Below are 19,437 nucleotides of genomic sequence, written 5' to 3' on the forward strand. Positions count from 1 at the left end.
AGTCTTTTCCATCAACCGAAACACTGGATATCTGTTGAAATGATCTACCAAGAGGTTAATAAATAGTTTCATCATAAATTGGCTTTACTTTGGATGATGCTCTTTGTGCTACCTGCTTTAGTGTTCCCATTTCAATAGCCCCATTACATATAACCATATCATACAGTGCCCAATAATAAGCTCCACACAGTACTATACCTAAATAAACAGTGCCATATGTTTTTGGTAGCTTCTGGTGCGGTTTCCGACTCGGTTTTCGCGTCAAACAGCGCAAAAAAACCTCTGTGTGAACATATCCTTACAGTACAATTATAGTAAAATTAACAACCCTTTTAATGGTTCAATTTATTTATAATTATCAAGTTGCATTTGAGGCAAAGCAATATCATATAAACGACTTTATTTTATCTCAAATTACTCTCTGAGCAAAATGTCTCCCTCCTGTGACAACTAAAATGTAAACTTTTAAACCTGCCATAATAATGAACTTTGAAGTGCTGAACTTGGTGAACCCATCTCTGGAGATTTTACCTTACAAAATATAGAGTCCCAATATAGATTTTAATAAAGATTGAAGCTCAAGAACCTGCAAAGTACTATAATACTATTGGGATGGATCCTGATATCAGCGCTGACTGTGCATCCAACATGCCAAAAGCATATACTCAAGGGCTTCAGGGATAGCTTTTTTTTCATGTACAATGCTGACATAGTATCCCATACCTGCACGCATCTAGCATCAGCAGCTGTTCGGAACATTAGCAGTCAACATGATTTACATCAACAGCATGGCTTTTATTTTATACTACACAGCTCTCCATCAATGAATCACCATAAATCCATAATAACCGGCATGTTGATCTTTCAATTGTGTGGTCTAAAGCAGTATTTCCCAGTCATCATATAATATAAGGATTCCTCTAAGTGGTTAAGAAATACATTGTATTGTGGTTTCCATGATTTAAATGTACAGTATTACTATACACATAGAAATTCATGAACAATTTCAACTACAATGTGATCTCGGCGTTGCTATTTTTGGGTTACTCCGGAATTACCTCTGTTCTGATTTTCCAGGGCAAAATGTGATTACAGTGGTTGCCACTTTACTTCTTCCAAACAACAAGACGTTTCAGCAAGGTGACTCCAAGTGTTGGGACCATGAAAAATCTTTAAAAAAAAGAAGGCTAATATACTAACAAGTCCCAGATCAAGGATGGTGGGCAAAAAAATTGGTGATGTCCCTTTCACATAATGTGTGGCTAACTTATGCTGGACATGCGCTGACGTCAACAGGATCTAATATGTATAAGAACAGCTGGTGTCTGTGTAGGGGGAAACAAGCTTTGCCATGTTAGATTTTAAGATATCTGATCATTTATCCGAGAGATAAGAGGAATTTTTATAGTAAGCAGTATAGGGAGGTGGGGTATCAGAGTTACATACAAGCATGACAGAGCTTTGCCCTTTGGTAATTAAAGCTGCATAATAAGATCTTCTCACATATAAACAACCTAAAAGTTTTATATTGTTGGTACGCAACCAAATAGTCAAGGGCCAATATGCAAGGCATCATGTCACACGATCCCATGCAGTTCAATATTAGCGCACCAAAATATGCACAGGACAAAATAATATTGAAAAATATTGTATAAATCTTTATTAAATAACAAACTGTTTTATAAAATACACATAAAAAGGAGACAAATAACACACAATGAAGTTGACGGCGTGAGGTCAGTATATATCTATTGCATACATAGTAAAAGACATCAAATGTAATTCCGACAAGTACTAAATAATAGCAAGGTACTGATCACTATATATAATGCTGAGAAGCACATGAAAAAATGCATAAAAGTCAAACAATATAGCAGTCAGTAGGGAGCTATAGATGCAAAGATATACAGACCAAGCACAGGATACCAGGTCTGTTCACAAGCTTCAGATCCCTCCAAACATACATGTCTTCCTGCTGGGAGTATTAAGGAAGAGCTTGAGAAAACTGGGTGGTGGAGACCCAGGTCTTCAAGGTGGTGGAGGCCCAAAGGCAAGTGCCCCTTATGCCCACTCTATAATCCAGCCCAGATGCTAACTGTATTTATATATAAATGTACATGAGTGTCAAACTATCTCTGAAAATTCTCTCCTACTGTAAAAAAAATCTGGTTGCAATGACCCATGAAGAGATCCTTCAGAAGGCCAATATTCTTACGTAATAAGTGAAGTTCCCTCCAACAGGCACAGAAGGATATGAGGGTCTATCATTTTCTCTCCCTAATGATGATATTACTGTGTATGCAAACATAATAGCCGATTTTACCATGCAATTAAAAGTTGATATAACTTTGCCGTGTATAGCTGTGTCACGTAGGGTTCGTGGACCTACTGGGCCGCACCGCCTTGGCGGTATGGCAGCTGGCCAACAGGGCGCAGGTTAAAGTCTATAGTTCATATGGGGTACCTGTGGCAGCTCGGATAGTAGCAAGGCAGGCTCAGCTGGGACTAGGCAGCAGGCAAACGTCAAGCATGGTGAAGAATGACAAGCGTGGTATACAGCACAGCACGACTCTGGCTCAACACGGTACATGACCAGGATAGCACGGGATACAGGTAACAGGAACACACTAGGAGACCATCATATAGACAAACTAAGGGTACGACAACAACGCTCAGGCATAGAAGCAAGGGGCTGAACCCCTCTTATAGTCCAGGGCACTCATGGGCTGATACTTCATTAAAGTCCAGGGCGCGCGCTGCCCGTTTAAGAGCGGAAATGAGCGTACTCGCGCACCCTACGGGATCTGGCTGATGTGAGTGGAAAAGAGCTGGGGCCAGCGCTCGCCGAACCCATGGCAGCGGCCTGCAGCCAAGGACATGACAAGCTGTAAAGTCTGAAATCATAACCATTTTTTGGGCACACCCAATAAACTGAAGCCCAGCACTGGCAAAACATGTTGCACTGAGAGCAGCCATTAACCTATACGAAATGAATATGTGACCTGAGCAGCACTCAACCCCCCACTAGCCTTCTTGAAAAATACAGTATATCTTAAAATGGTTGTGTGGTTTAGAAAAACTATTTTTGAATACCTCATCATAGCATCGTGAGCCAACCTTCACCTCTTCATAGTGAAGAGCAGCTACAAAGAACATCTCTGGATTTGGAAAACTGTGCATGTCCGTGCGTTACACAACCATTACACTTATTTAATATCTGATTGTTATATATTTACACATCTGTATCTCCTCTTTATGCCCAATGTTTATCTATTCATTTATTACACATGTTATATGCTTTATTGCGGACCACGGTTGAATGGTGCTAGTCACTTTGCTTCTCATGTTATCAGTACATTGATGGCTTGCAGCCCGTGTTTTTTACTAGGCGCTGATGACTACAATATCCATGTTGGGACACTGAAGGCTCATGTTTCGGTATATGTTTGGATTACCTTACTTCTCCAGAATATTGTATTATTTTTTTTAGGTCTCTAGTGTATTATACTGTGTTATTACAGATGTGGATTATTATGGTCTCCTGCAGCACCTTTTTATAGATTTTTAAGTTTTGTGTATTTTGTGCTTAAAGAGAAAGTATCACCTACTGTATATTTGATTTTACTAATTAAAACCAGATAGTGAAACATAATGGTTTTTTTTCTAATTTGAGAGAGGGCTCTCTGCAGAACCACCAGTCTGTGTGTGTTCTCGCGGGAGGGAACACAGCGCAAGCCGCCCTGACACTGACCGTAGCTTATTGGACAGTGTCTGAGTAAAGGCATCACGCCCCCTTGCCATTTAGTTAGATAAAAACACCCCATTGACAGTTCAAGAGCTTATTTACATATCGGGCGCCAAATATAATGGCACCGATATGTAAATAACGGAGGAAGATAGGAAAATAATTTCAAGTGAAAAAGTGTTTGTGAAACCCTGCCTATTACATGATGAACTCAGCTACACATGTATGGGCAGGTGAAAGGTTCCCTTTAAAGGGATTGTCCAGATTAGAAAAAAAATCTTATTTTTCCCAGAAATTCTTCTCACTTGAATAGAGATCTGCTAAAATACAAGACACAGCAAATCTCATCCTTGGCAACTCCTTTTAAATTATTAGAAAACTGTTAAATCGTAAATGGCTAACATAATGCCTTCACTGAAAAAGCTAGAAAACTACTGACCTTGCTACTGAGGAAATTCAAGTTTCTCCATTGTTTCACTGATTCCTGCAAATTAAAAGGGGAAAGTCAGACTTTTTCTGAGAAAACATCCATGCGTTGTGTTAGTGAAATGCTCAATTCTGATACAATATTATGTAAATTAGGACGGATTTGCTTATGATGTAATTTATTTCCTTGTTCTTTTTCTTTTGCCATAAAGTTTCTTTAGATAAAAATAATTGCAAATCTCCTTCATTTCTCCTATCATATTTTCATATACTACTGGACATGGATCCAAGCTTCCTCCTAGCACAGAAGCTACTGTCATCTTGCTACAAGCAACCCTTAGGTGCCAACATGCACCCTTAATTTAACAAATAAACTTATCTGGAACAGCATCAAGTTGCCATTAATACCATTACAGTCTTATTTTCGAGTGAATGAACCTGACACTATGACCTAGCAACCTTATAAAAACCAAACTTACAAGCGGACTTTTAATAAAACACATGTTACTGTTCCTCATTTTGAAGATTCCTGTTAAAGTCATTAGAATTTATGCAGTGAAGCACAATTGGAATGAAACCTTGAACATAAACTTCTAGAACAGGAAATAATTTAACATTTCTATCAGTCTATAAATGTATAAATTACGTTGCATTTACTATCTTAAAAAAAAGTCTTAGTTTACATAATTATATAAGCAATATAATTATGACCCCTAGAGGGCACACTATATTTAATGCCATCAGAGCAGTTATCTACATTGCTTTATGACTGCTGTGAGAAATATTTGTAAGGAAAGCAATATCTGTCTTTCACATTAATTGTGACAGTTATTGTAAGAAGACAGTGAGAACCAACAAAACATATTTTTTCCTGCATTAATATGAAGAAAAAAACAAACATATAATGGCTATATTTAGTAAGGCAAAAAATAACAAAAAATAGACAACACCTTTAATATATATATATATATTTTTTACAAAGACAGTGAACTAGCTGCAACAGAGCTGACGTTTATATACACAGTACATATTGGTAAGTAGAGTTTTCCACATAGTATAATTAAAATAAAGATGTAGTTCTTATAAGCCCATAAGACTGGAAACTGTTTTTATCCCAAACGCAAAACATATTATCTGTTCTGAAATATATTATAATCAAGTTTCTATTCATATATATAGCACTGGGGTTAGTGTCAAGGAAATTAGAAATGGAAGGTATGCTACTAGTCATAATATGACTACTACTTCTTTTCAAGGGCAGGCATAGATAAAAATCAAAATGGGCTCCATCTCCTGATGCTGGTGCACACCACCATGTCCCCAACCTGGAAATGGTATTAGGTTCTCCAATTTTGCAGTACATATGGAAGGGTTAAATTGGGATCATATTGCCCATGCTGTTGGGGATGACGTGGGGGCTTACCACCCTCCTCAAGTACTGATTTCACCTTTCTGTTTCTACTAGAGACAAGGATTGAGTCAGGGTGACAATAAAGTTCCATCCTTATTCCTTCTTATTTGATTTTCCTATGAGTCCTCCATTTGTTCAATATGGTTGGAAATACAAAGATGTTTGCACAACCTAAACTCATTAGTGAGAAAATTATAAATCAGGAAGAAGGAGAATTGTTTTGATGTGCATTATGTGCTATACCTCGCAAACGTGGTTATTTGATGTGATGAAAGTGTACTTGTACCCATGTCTAGACTTTGAAGTGTAGTCAACTGACAATTATCTTTGTCAGCAAACATTAGGGGTTGGTGCTTTGATTTTGTGATACTGAGCTCCTATGTCTATCCCCTGCTTAGACATCGGTCTGGATTTACTACGACTGGCGTTCATATGCCAGTCTTAGACTAAAGCTCACTGGAACGTGACAAATTTATTAGGAGGTGCAAGCCTTTTAAAAAACTTGTCGCATATGGGCCTATCCTTGTGCTACAAAAAAAAATCTATGCTAACTATGAGCTAGTGTAGATTTTTGCTATCATTTACGCCAATTTCTGGTATATAATATAGTAAATTTTTGTTGGGCCATGGGTGCCCCGAATCTCCTGCTATGCCACACCTACTATTTTTTAAAGAGACAAGAGTGGCATAAAAGGGTAAAAAAATAATAATTATTGCGCAAATCTGGTGTGTCCTAAGATTTGCAACAATTTACTGCCACTAATACGAGAGCAAACCTCTTAATAAATTTCCCTCATAGAGTTAAATTGCAGAACTCTAGCTGTCTACAGCTGCCTCTAGGGGAAGTAATGTGGTGTTTATGACAGTAATGTGGTGTTAAAAGGGGGACATTCATTTTAATCTTGTATACATTTTAAAAAAAATAATTGTTAAGTAAAAACTCTACATAATTTTTTGTTAAGAGGAAGTATGGAACGGGCTCACGGGTGGAGCGCGCTACATAATCAGCAGGTGACGGCTGTGTTATACAGCCGACACCTCACTGCAATGGGCGAAATCAAAGATCACTTTGCCTGTTTAACACATTAAATACCGCAGTCAATTGCAACCAAGGCATTTCAATTGTTAGAATTAGGGGGCACCCCCCTCTAACGTGCCATTGTCCCCTACGACGTGATTTTTGGGTGACAATGGTTGTTATGGCAGCCTGGAGACCTAATGAAGGCCCCAGGTCTGCCATCTTTGTACTCCTTTGAAGCCCTGCCTCTGGCAGGGCTTCAAAGGAGACAGTCAGTATCACAATATACTGCAATACATTAGGATTGCAGTATATCATACAAGCGCTAGTTCAAGTCCCCTAGGGGAACTAATAAAAAAAAGTATAAAACTGTTAAATAAAGTTTTTTTATAATGTACTAAAAAAATATTAAAAGTTCAAAAAAAACCTTTCCCCATTTTTTCCATAAAGCAATGTTAAAAAGTTAACATAACCGGTTTCGCCACGTCCGTAAAAGTCCAAGCTATAACACTGTAACATTGTTTAACCCGCTCGGTGAACGCCGTAAAAAAAATAAAAATAAAACAAGCAAATTGCTATTTATATATAGCGTATATATAGCTCTCCAAAAAAATGTAATAAAAAGTGGTCAAAAAGTCACATGTACCCCAAAAATAGTATCGGTGAAAACGACAGCTTGCCCCGCAATATTTAAGCCCTCATACCGTTAAATTGATGGAAAAATAAAAAAGTTATGGCTTTCAGAATATGGCGACACAAAACATTATTTTTTTTTTAGCAAATAGTTTTATTTTTTTTAAAGTGGTAAAACATAAAGCAAATCATATAAATTTGGTATTGCCGTAATCGTATCAACCTGTTAAATAAGGTGAATATGAAGTTTCTACAGCCTGATGGATGCCCTAAAAACGAACCCCCAAAAAATGTCGCTGTATTTTGCCCATTTCACCCCACAAATTTTTTAGCTTCCCAGTACATTACGCAGTACAAGAAATGGTGCCATGAAAAACTACAACTTGTCCCACAAAAAAACAAGCTCCATATGGCTATGTCGACGAAGAAATAAAAAAGTTATGGCTTTTGGAAGGCGGGGAGGAAAAAACTAAAATGCAAAACTCAAATTGGCCTGGTCTTTAAGGGGTTAATATAAAAGAAAAAGTAAATAAGCTACTGCTCAGTCATTATATCTGGAACATACATCTACCTACAAAAAGCCACAAAACAGATCGTTTTATTTCAGTAAGTTTGAAATAATATATCTTATGGTTGACTTTTAAAGTATTTGTCCTTCGATATTTTTACAGGTATTAGATACTAATCGGATGGACTTTTAAAAGGATTCAGGGACATTTTTCAAAGTATTTTGTTGAAGGACAACAAAGACATATGGCTATATGAAATTTTACTGAAAACTAACTGATAGAAATTAGAGTAATGAAAGTTCATCAATGTGGTGGACATTTAATGAAGGAGACTGTAGCAGGAGACTATTTTAAGAATGAGTCTGTATCACATTCCATAAACTAGAGGTCGTTTGAGGACAGATAGAAAATCCAAGGGAATAATATTCCAACACACTCATTTCTAAGCACTTTTTGTATTCTTCTTATACTTTACCATCAAAAAATGTCAGTTAATTTAACATCCGAATATTGATTGAAATTCAGACCACTGCACCCAATACTTTGCTGAAAGGGGTATTCTCCTTTCAGCAAAATATATGTATAATTGAATTGTATAATTCAAAGTCATACATTTTCCAATGTATTTTCTGTCTTAATTTCTCATGGTTTTTAAGAGCTCTGCTTGTTGTTATTCAGTAGAAACATTCATTGTTTACTTCCAGTGGATAAAAATCTGTCCTGTTCATGTGATGGACACACAGGTGCAGGGTTCGTTACAGGGTCATGTAATGGACACATAGGTGCACGGCTAGTTACAGGGTCATGTAATGGACACACAGGTGCACGGCACGTTACAGGGTTATGTAATAGACACACAGGTGCGCAGCTCATTAGTTACACTATGTGTATCAGAAATGTGTCTTGTAACGATCCCAGCACCTGTGTGTCCATCACATGACCATGGACAGAATCTTTTCCACTGGAAGTATGCAATGTTCCTACTTAATAACAACAAGCAGAGATTAGAAACCGCGAGGAATTAATACAGAAAGTATATTGAAAAATTGTATAACTTTTAATTATACAAAAAATAGCATTAATTTTCTGAAACCAGACAAACCCTTTAATTAAACTCAAAATTACTGAATTTCCACTACTGAAAGTCTTCAATAAAAGTATTACCGGATGCAAAAAGGTGGTGGAACGCGTGTCTAGTTACCATGACTACAGGCATATATAATTTTAGTTACTATAATAAGACTACTATAACATCTGTTTTCCTAAGCTCTACAAATGTCACCATTGTCACATAATCTTCCTTTTTTATATTTCTACTGGACTACTTTGGCTAGAATTTGTCATAGCAACAGCTTCTCCTCCTCTCTTTTACAATGAATTTCTTCCTTCTCTATCTTGAGGATGATTATAAATAAATGTACAAGGAAAAATATAATACATTATTTCATTTTAGACCACTAAAGAAAAGAAAAATCTCAGTTTTTTTTCTGCTACGACGTTCACTGTATTGGTTTGGCCACTTTTGGACCCAGGGATACATACCTAATGTGTTTATGTTTATTTTTGTTTATTTATTTTAATATCTTCTCTAGGGAAAGGGGGGGTGATTTAATTTTTTATATATTTTTGAAAAACTTTTTTCAAAAAATGTCTAACTTTTATTTAGCCCCCCTAGGGGGCTTGAACCTGCGATCGCTTATGCCATAGACTGCCATATCACAATATTGCAGGCTATGGCAAAAACAGTGCACACAGGAAGGTCTCAGTAGCAAACTTCCTATAGCAGGGCAGGGAGCCTTCACAAGGCTCCCAGCTGCTATAAGAATACATCGGCTCCCGCAATCTCACCGCACGGGAGACGGTGACCGGCCCCGAAGGGAAAGGGGCAGTAAAACCCCTTTGAGGGGGTTACATTTTTCTGATCGCAAGCAAGCAACACAGCAGAGACCCGGAAAGCTATGGCGCCCACTCTGCTACTGAGCGGGAGTCATTTTTAAATACCCTTTCCTGACGTAAATATGCAAATTAGGAAAAGGGTTAATTCATATGAATGGTTTTAAACATCTAATGTGTAAAGTATTTCATTCCGCCATTGTTTTTTTACCTGTTTTAAATGTATTGTATGGCTTGTAGCAATTAAGGGAATATGTAATTCATGTATTTTTTATTATTTTATGCTTTGTATTTAATAAAAACTATGTTTTTCACATCATTTTTTATTTGTATTGTGCACATTCATTTAATTTATTTAATTAAACTATTTTTTTATTTATTTTTTGTGGCACTATCTTCCAATATGATGCCACCCCCTTTGCCACAGGTTAGTTCATTAAATTTGCCTCGATCAACTGTATTATGAAGTGGAAGCATCTAGAAGTAACAACATCTCAGCCACTACGCAAACTCACAGAGTAGGGCCACTTCTCCTTTGTTGCATCACTTATTACAGAGTTCCAAACTGTCTCTGGAAGTGACATCAGCATAAGAACTGTACATTGGTAGCAGTCCATAAATTGGGTTTCCATGGTTGGGAGCTCTACACAAGCCTAAGATCAACATGCACAATGCCAAGCGTCGCCTGGAGTGGTGTAAAGCACGACGCCACTGGACCCTGGAGCTGAGGAAATGTGTTCTCTGGAGTGACAAATCACATTTCAGTAACTAGCAGTCTGATAGATGAATCTGGGTTTGGTTGGTGCCAGGAGAACACTATCTACCAGAATGTTTAGTTCCTACTGTAAAATTTAGTGGAAAAAGTATATTTACAGCTATTTTCTCGGTTTTGGCCAGAGAAGGGTAATGATAATGATACAACATACAAAGACATTGTAGACAATTATATGCTACCAACTTGTGGCAACAGTTTGGGAAGGCGTTTTTCTTGTTCCAGCTTGACTGTGCTCCTGTACACAAAGCGAGACATGGACAAGTTTGGTTTGGAGGAACTTGAGTGGCCTGCACACTTTTTCTCTGAAAGCATCACTCCCAACCAGATGCTGGGTAGAGAACTGCATCTCAACCAGGGGCGTAGCTAGGGGGGGGCAGGCGGGGCACGTGCCCCGGGCGCAGTTCAGAGGGGGGCGCCAGCGCCCCCTCCTCCTGCACTATAATTGTACCTGTGTCGCAAGGACACAGGTATAATTAGAAGCAATGAATGACCGGGCACGTTCCGTGCCCGGCCATTCAGCGCCTTTCCGCGAATGAAGCGACTGGTACCTTTTGTACCAGTGACGCTTCCGTCGATGAAAGGCGCTGACTGACTGACAGGGAAAGTCATCCTGCCCAGCCAATCAGCGCCTTTCATAGACGCTGCGTTCAACCACCTGGAGACCTGCACAGAAGAGAGCAGGTCTCCATGGCTGCCGGACGGCGTGGGAGCGGGAATAAGGTGAGTTTTATTTTTTTTATTTTTTTTTATTGTAATAGAAATGTGGCTGTATCTGCGGGGGGGACTTTGTCTACACGGGGGACTTTATCTACAGGGGGTGTCTATCTACAGGGGGACTATATCTACCGGGCTGGGCTATATACAGGGGGACTATATCTACAGGGCGGGGTTATATACAGGGGGACTATATCTACAGGGGGGCTATATACAGGGGGACTATATCTACAGGGGGGCTATATATAGGGGGACTATCTACAGGGCTGGGCTATATACAGGGGGACTATATCTGCTGGGCTATATACAGGGGGACTATATCTGCTGGGCTATATACAGGGGGACTATATCTACAGGGGGGCTATATACAGGGGGACTATATCTACAGGGCTGGGCTATATACAGGGGGACTATATCTACAGGGGGACTATATCTACAGGGGGGCTATATACAGGGGGACTATATCTACAGGGGGGCTATATACTGGAGTGGGCTGTCTATAGAGCACCATATACAGGGGTGGGCTATATAGTATATAGCCCCCTGTAGATATAGCCCACCCCTGTATATGGTGCTCCATAGAAAGCCCACCCCAGTATATAGCCCCCCCTGTAGATATAGTCGCCCTGTATATAGCCCAGCCCTGTAGATATAGCCCCCTGTAGATATATTCCCCCTGTATATAGCCCCCCTGTGTATAGCCCACCCCTGTATATAGCCCCCCTCTGTAGATATAGCCCACCCCTGTATATAGCCCCCCTCTGTAGATATAGCCCACTCCTGTATATAGCCCCGCTCTGTAGATATAGCCCACCTTTGTATATAGCCCCCCTCTGTAGATATAGCCCCCCTCTGTAGATATAGCCCCCCCCTGTAAATATAGCCCCCCTGTGTATATCCCAGCCCTGTGTATATCCCAGCCCTGTAGATATGGTCCCCCTGTAGATATGGTCCCCCTGTAGATATGGCCCACCCCTGTATATAGTCCCCCTGTAGATATAGCCCACCCCTGTATATAGTATTCCACAAATAGCTCCCCCTATAGTGCTCCACAGAAAGCCCACCCCTGTATATAGCCCCCTTGTACATATAGTCCACCCCTGTATATAGTGCTCCACAGATAGCCCACCCCTGTATATAGCCCCCTTATACATATAGTCCACCCCTGTATATAGTGCTCCACAGATAGCCCACCCCTGTATATAGTATATACAGGGGTGGGCTATCTGTGGAGCACTATATACAGGGGTGGACTATCTAGTGGAGCACTATATATACAGGGGTGGACTATATGTACAAGGGGGGGCTTTATACAGGGGTGGGCTATCTGTGAAACACTATATACAGGGGTGGACTATATGTGGAGCACTATATACAGGGGTGGGCTATATCTACAGGGGGGCTACATACATGGTTGGGCTATCTGTAGAGCTCTATATACAGGGGTGGGCTATATCTACAGGGGGCTATGTACAGGGTTGGGCTATCTGTAGAGCACTATAGGGGGAGTTATTTGTGGGACACTATATACAGGGGTGGTCTATATGGGGGCACTATCTACAGGGGGCTCTATGGCAGGCACTATCTACAGGGGGCTCTATGGCAGGCACTATCTACAGGGGGCTCTACGGCAGGCATTATCTACAGGGGGCTCTATGGCAGGCACTATCTACAGGGGGCACAGTGTGTGTGTGTGGGACATGGTGTATGGTGCTATTATAATTAGAGGTGCAGTGTATGGCGCTATTATATTTAGTGGTGTAGTGTGTGGTATAATGATAACTGTATATTTATTTATAGGTGCAGAAATGTTGGAAAAGTGAGAAGCTGAAGACATGTGAGCGGCAAACTGCAGAAATGGGCTGTGACCGGGAGAAGTCATCATAGAGGTCTGGACCGGATGGAGAAAAAGAGCTAGAATCTGAGACGTCACCGGTTAGTCACTTAATGTACATGTTCACTCTGCCTCTAATCAGTACTGTAGTCACTGTATGATCTGCTGCGAGATGATGGGTGGTATGATTATGATAGGATTTATTTTTTGTGAAACGGCATCTCCCAGCATATCCTTACTATTGTTCGGTCCATGCTGGGAGCTGTAGTTTTACGCCGTACAAACCTATACGGCAGGGGTTGCACTAAATTGAGCTGTATTTGTTCTGGGGCTGTATATATGTACCGAGCTTGGTTCTGGTGTTGTGTATAGAACCATATTGCTTGTGAAATGTACAAATAATTTTATGCTCGTGTTACATAAAAAGAAATGACACGTCGAGTGGTAGAGAAAACAAACACGGCGAGGGGGAAGGAGATGTTGGGAAAGAGGTTGGGGGGGGGGGGGCGCCAAACTGAATCTTTGCCCCGGGTGTTGGAGAACCTAGCTACGCCTCTGATCTCAACCATCGTCATATAACATGAGGTCAGTTGCAGTGACTGCACAGTGCTTGGGTTAATATATTACTTTACTAGCACTGCGGTTCCATCATTCTAGTGATTGATGGGGCAGTTGGACCCACACCAGTCAGTAAAGTATGATATAACCTAATAACATGCCATCACATTCTCTGGTGGCAAAACCGTTTCCACATTGCACAAATTTAGACAGGAAGAAAACACAGGGAACTTATATTTTCACGTAATATCTTTTATTTATTTTTTTTAAATGTTTTAGGCTACAATAGTATACGTACCATAAAGGCAGCACATTTGGTTGTTATAGATTCCCTGGAGAGAGGGGACTTAGTCAGGGTTCATTCCATCCCCTTTGCTATTGGGTATTGGGAACCTATGAAGAATCCCCTTCTTCATAGACACTAACATTTTAGCAAACACGGGAGGGTAGAATAGTCACAAGGCTCATGAAAAGGGAATGGGAGGGTAAATAAGCACCAGGACTTCTGTCCTGGTTGGGATTGCTCAGCAATGTAAGGGAAGGCTAATGTTGATCCCTGGTTTAGGGTTTCCTTATCTCTATTTACATCCAACTCTTTAGTTATTATGTTGGTGTAAGTTTGCTCTGCTGTTTAAATCATGATATAGGATGGTATATTACCTGTAAAGTCGAACATACACCATATTGACAAAAGTATTGGGACACCTACACATTACACCTACAGGAGCTTTTATGATGTCCCATTCTAAAACCATAGGCATTATTATGGAGTTGGGCACCCATTTGCAGCTAAACAGCTTCCACTCTTCTGGGAAAGCTTACTTCAATATTCCGGAGTGTGTCTCTGGGAAATTTGCCCATTCATCCAGAAGAGCATTTGTGAGGTCAGACACTGATGTTGAACGAGACGGCCTGGTTCACAATCTTCATTCAAGTTCATCCCAATGGTGTTTGATGCGGTTGAGGTCAGGACTCTTGCAGCCCGTCAAGTTCTTCCACTCTAAACTCACCCAAACATGCCTTTATAACCCTTGCTTTGTGCACATGGGCACAGTCATACTAAAACAGAAAAGGGCCCAACCCCAAACTGTTCCCACAAAGTTGGAAGCATACAATTGTCCAAAAGATCTCAGTATGCTGAAACATTAAGATTTTTCTTCACTAGAATTAAAAAGTCCTTGCCAACCCCTTTAGAACAACCCCATAGCATTATCCCTTCTCCACCAGACTTTACAGTTGGCACAATGCAGTCAGGCAGGTAACTTCTCCTGGCATTCACCAAGTCCAGACTTGTCCATCAGACTGCCGGATAGAGAATCGTAATTCATCACTAACAGAACACGTTTCCACTGCTCAAGAGTCCAGTCACCGGTGTGCTTGTTGATGTGAGGCTTGTATGCAGCTGCTCAGCCAAGGAAACCCACGCCATGAAGCACCTGGGGCACATTTTTTTGTGCAGATGTTAATGCCAGAGGAGGTTTGGTGCTCTGCAGCTATTGAATCTGCAGGGTGTTGGCGACTTTTATTCACTATGCGCCTCAGCACTTGCTGACCCCGCTCTGTAACTTTACGTGGTCTCAACTTCGTGGCTGAGTTGCTGTGGTTCCTAAACGCTTACATGTTGCAATAATATCACTTAACGTTGACCGTGGAATATCTAAGAGGAAAGACATTTCAGGAACTGACTTGTTGCAATGGTGATATCCTATTACAGGACCACGCTGGAATTTAGCGACCTCTTTAGAACGATTCATTCTTTCACAAATGTTTGTAAAGGCGACTGCATGGCCAGTGCTGAATTTTATACACCTGTGACAATGGCACTGAAGGACACACTTAAATTCAATGATTAAAAGGTGTGTCCCAATACTTTTGTCCATAGAGTGTACCTGAGATTTCCAGACTGACATTTATGTAAGCACAACAATCCTACAATTATGTTTAATATTACACTTTTTAGGTAAAACACTGATTGGAAGGAAGTATCAATGAGAATTTGTTCTCCACATCTTCAATCAGTGGGGAAGGTTAAATGGTTTACAAAGCCCTTCAGTTCCGACTGCCTATGTGGTTGTCTTGGATTTCCAGCTAGCGAACATGCAAGCTGTCTTTTATAACTGTAATTTCATGCTGAGAGACTCTTTGCTCTTGATTTTCATGAATTTTTAATCAAAAAAACAGGCAGGAAATTTAAGCAGACTTCAAATCTCTGTGTCTCTGCTTCCATTTCTCGGATGTAATCCAGTGTATGACGGTCCGGAAGATAACAGCTTTGCCACTTAATTTCTCCTTGACTACACTTGCATGTCAGTGCACAGCGGCATATTTTGTGCACTAAGCTTAAAACAAAATTATGCCCAATATCGTAGCCCGCGCAGGGTGCTGCTGTATCTTTGTGTTGTTTTTTGTTTCCTTTGCCGTCTCAACCTACCACCTGCCCATTTTTTTCACTTTGTTAGGAGGTGCTAACAAAGGGTTTATATGTAAAATGTTTAGTGTAGGGACCCCCTGCATGAGGTCCTCTCTTCGTGACAGGTGGGCTTGCACAGTTTGATGAAAATGAGCAATAAGATGTACTCTGTATGTAAAAAAAAACAAAAAAAAATGATAAATGTAAACTAAAGATAATCTTGCTGTGCTGTTTGTCAGTCTACAGGATGTTCACCATGCTTCTGAAAGAAAAAATAGTCTTGTGTCCTTTTCCATTTTTAGCTGGTGAATGGTGGAGGGTATTTCCCATGTATACGCAAGCACCTCCTATGTTGTACTAAAGTACAGAAGAATTGCCTTGACAGCAGTGCATCTTGCACAGTTCTGATTATGATATGTAAAATTATACCCCTGACACTTTTTTCTTTACTTTTGTGTTTATATTTTTGGATTTTTTTTTAATTGTACATTCCTTGGCATATTGACCTATTTGCATGTTTTGCTGAGGTCTGGTTACAAGTCCTCCCGCAAAACAATGCAGCCTTATCAATACAAAGATTAAAAAAGTTATGAAAGCAAAAACAAAAATAATTATTTACATTCTGAAAGCCAAAATTGTCTATGTCCTTTTAGGGTTTTTACAGGAGTACACATTAATGACCTAACTTAAAGGGGTTTTCCAGTCATAAGGAATTGATGGCCTAGTCTCAGGATAGGTCACCAAAATGTGATTGGTAGGGAGTCCGACTCATGGCACCCCTCACCGATTAGCTGTTTTGAAGGGGCCTTCATTACTGTCACTGCTCGTAGTGTGTATTGTCGACACACTTTGAATGAGAGAAGTCTGTAATACTGCGAACCAACGCGACAAGTGTATTGGCGATTCACAGTACGAGCAGGTAACATATGAAGGGGAAGTAGCGCTCATACTAGTATCACAGCCCCTTCAAAATAGCAGATCGGCGAGGTGCAAGGAGTCAGACTCACACTGATCAGATATTGATGGACTATCCTGAGGATAGGCCATCAATTTCTTATGACTGGAAAACCCCTTTAATATGACTAGTGGAGGTCCGACCACAAGACCCTCACAATCAGAAGAAAACAGTTTTCCAGATACATCAGCACTTTGTATTGCAGCTCAGCACCATTAAAGTGGGTTTTCTTAGAATAGGTCATAAATCTGCAGTCCTGGAAAACGAATAATAAATTATGACATTCTTATTTACAGACTATAATTTTTTGTCAATTTCATTGTACCTTCATGAAACTGTATAAATGAAGCTTTCTTGCACTTATATTCAAAAATATACAAATTATGTTTAAAATTATGTTGAAAGTAATGTTACTTTTGTTCCACATTAGAACCGTATGCAGCTGGTTTACACTTCTGGATTAAGATCACAGCCTACAGAAGACATCTTTTCTACTTTCTATACTTCTTGTTGACTGACAACATTGTAATAAAGAGTGTCAGATGTGGGAAGAATAATAACTTTCTATGTGGGCTGATTTCTCATTTGCTATTGTGTTCTTTTCTATTGTATTTTCTACACTGTAGTTTACAGTTTTTACTTCTTTTTTTTTTTATTATCTGTGTGCTTAGTGCTATGTTTTAATAATAGGATGTTGAGCAATGGATTGTGTTATGTCACACATTTTGCTTTTTGCTTTGGGTCTTCAAGTTTTTCAATGGCCAGTACTTTAAGGCCCTTTTACACCGGCCGATAATCAGCCGCTGCAGCAAGCGCCGATCAACGAGACATCCTTGATCGGTGCTCGTTTGCTCCTGTCACACGGAGCTATGTGTGGGGAAGAGCGGTCGTTACTCCGATTGCTCGTTCCCATACATTATTATCATGTCGGCGGCACACCTCCCTGTTTACACAGGGAGATGTGCTGCCGACTACGATAAGGGTATGTTCATACAACCTATTTTTGGTCGAAAAATGGCCGAAAAATCGGAAGCAGAATGCCTCCAAACATCTGCTCAATGATTTCAATGGGAAAAACGTTCTGTTCAGACGTGGCATTTTAAAAAAAACAGCAGCGTAAAAAAACGCCCGCGAAAAAGAGGTGCATGTCACTTCTTGAGCCATTTTTGGAGCTGTTTTTCAATGACTCCATAGAAAATCAGCTCCAAAAACGGTCGTAAAAATGCAGCGAAAAACGCGAGTTGCTCAAAAAACATCTGAAAATAAGGAGCTGTTTTCCTTTCTAAACAGCTCCGTATTTTCAGACGCATTTGAGTTTGTGTGTGCACATACCCTTATAGTTAACTTTTTTAAAACGATACGACCAGCAATCGGCTGATCGTTCCCGAGTTTAAACAGGGCAATTATCGGCAACGAGCGTTCTATGAACGCTCGTCTGCCCGATAATCTACAGAGTAAAACTCCCCTTATTTATGGAATTCTGTCATTCTTTTTACTTTCTTTCTCCTTCAACTTTTTGTTATCTTGAGTAGTTTCTGACTAAGGCTTCGTTCACATATCTGTTAGGGCTCTATTCTGAAGTTCCGTCTGAGGTTTCTGTCAGAATAGAGCCCTGACTGACACAAACAGAAACCATAGGTTTCCGTTTCCATCACCATTGATTTCAATGGTGATTGATACTGTCCCAATGGTTTCTGTTTGTCTCAGTTGAGCAAGGGTTTTGTGGTTTTGACGGAATCAATATCGTAGTCGACTACGCTATTGATTTCGTTTTTGTTTCTATAAGAGCAGCTGCATCTAGCGCTATTCACTGAATCCGTGAGTCCCGATCAGTGACAGTGGGTCCTGCGTGTCTCTGGCACTCAGGATCCACCTGTTATCCATCACATCTAAGTTCATAACTTAGATGTGATGAATTACAAGTGCATCCACGCAGGTCCCGCTGTCAATGAACCTGTCAGGTCCGTGGGACTGACGGATTAAGTAAATAGCGCTAGATGCAGAGCAGCTGTATCTAAAAAGTAAAACACATTTTTAATAAAAAGTAGTTGTAAAGTTGCACCAAACACACTGATACACCTTTTTTTATTAAAAAATAAAAAAAATAATTGCATTTCAAAAGGTGTCCATAGCCTTTAAGGGGTTTAAAGGGAATGTATTGTATAAAATATATACTGAAAATTATGCTATTTTCTAATCAGTTTTTATTTTCTGATTGCTTTTTTTTAAATTCTATTTTCTTTACAAGGGGTAGCCAGTTGCTGCAACAGTAACTTCTGAAATGTATTTCTCCTGGACATAAGAACAAAGTCAGAAAAAAAAGTTGACTTCTATGGTAGGGTGTTGTGGGCATGCTGAGTGATATGTGCAGAAGTCACTGTGCAAGCAAGAGGATTAAGGGCATGTTCAGACGTAGCGGAATTACTGTTTAATTCCACTGCGGACTGTCCGAAGTGGAAATCTGCAGCAGAGGTTTTTTTCCATTGTTTTCTATACCTTTTTAGGAAGCTTAGTTCAGACTCTGCGGAAAATAACAGTGCAGAATTTAGGCTGCGA

At 40.0% G+C, this 19,437-nt stretch overlaps 1 protein-coding gene across 3 annotated transcripts in view; it reads right to left on the reverse strand.

Moving 5' to 3' along the window:
• DRD2 (dopamine receptor D2) overlaps positions 1-19,437 on the reverse strand; it is a 192,973-nt gene that overhangs the window by 101,237 nt on the left and 72,299 nt on the right. For 2 of the 3 annotated variants that reach the window (XM_075839736.1, XM_075839735.1), the window contains one exon: positions 4,185-4,229. The exons of the other annotated variant lie outside the window; for it this stretch is intronic. The gene's annotated coding sequence lies outside the window, so the exon portion shown is untranslated. The remainder of the gene's footprint in view (positions 1-4,184; positions 4,230-19,437) is intronic. 3 annotated transcript variants of the gene reach the window in all.

The sequence above is a fragment of the Rhinoderma darwinii genome, chromosome 10, assembly GCF_050947455.1.
Source record: "Rhinoderma darwinii isolate aRhiDar2 chromosome 10, aRhiDar2.hap1, whole genome shotgun sequence".
NCBI classification, from domain to species: domain Eukaryota; kingdom Metazoa; phylum Chordata; class Amphibia; order Anura; family Rhinodermatidae; genus Rhinoderma; species Rhinoderma darwinii.